Source organism: Sinocyclocheilus grahami, unplaced genomic scaffold, assembly GCF_001515645.1.
Source record: "Sinocyclocheilus grahami isolate Dianchi unplaced genomic scaffold, SAMN03320097.WGS_v1.1 scaffold1136.1, whole genome shotgun sequence".
NCBI lineage: Eukaryota > Metazoa > Chordata > Actinopteri > Cypriniformes > Cyprinidae > Sinocyclocheilus > Sinocyclocheilus grahami.
Genome location: NW_015506315.1, coordinates 457,451 through 457,803, shown reverse-complemented (window position 1 = coordinate 457,803; position 353 = coordinate 457,451).

Here is a 353-nt window from a genome sequence, read left to right as displayed (position 1 = left end):
CAATTATTTCAAATTGTAATAATATTTTTCGATATTAGTATTTTTACTCTATTTTTTTAACACATAAATGCAGCCTTGGTGAGCACATAAGAGACTGATATAAAGACATTTAAAAAGCACAATGTTTCCAATCTTTTGACAACTGCTGTATACGGTATGTCAAAAGATCAAAATCAAAATTTAATTTCTCAATAATGTTGTGATGCCTAAATGAACTTGTAGCATTTACAAATAATGTTTTTACTCTTTAGCATTTTATTTAAATTTTATTTAGACAAAATAGTTAGGGCTAATTTTAATATTAGCTCATTGGCCATTGGTGATAATTATAGGTTTATTGGTATTGGTTAGCC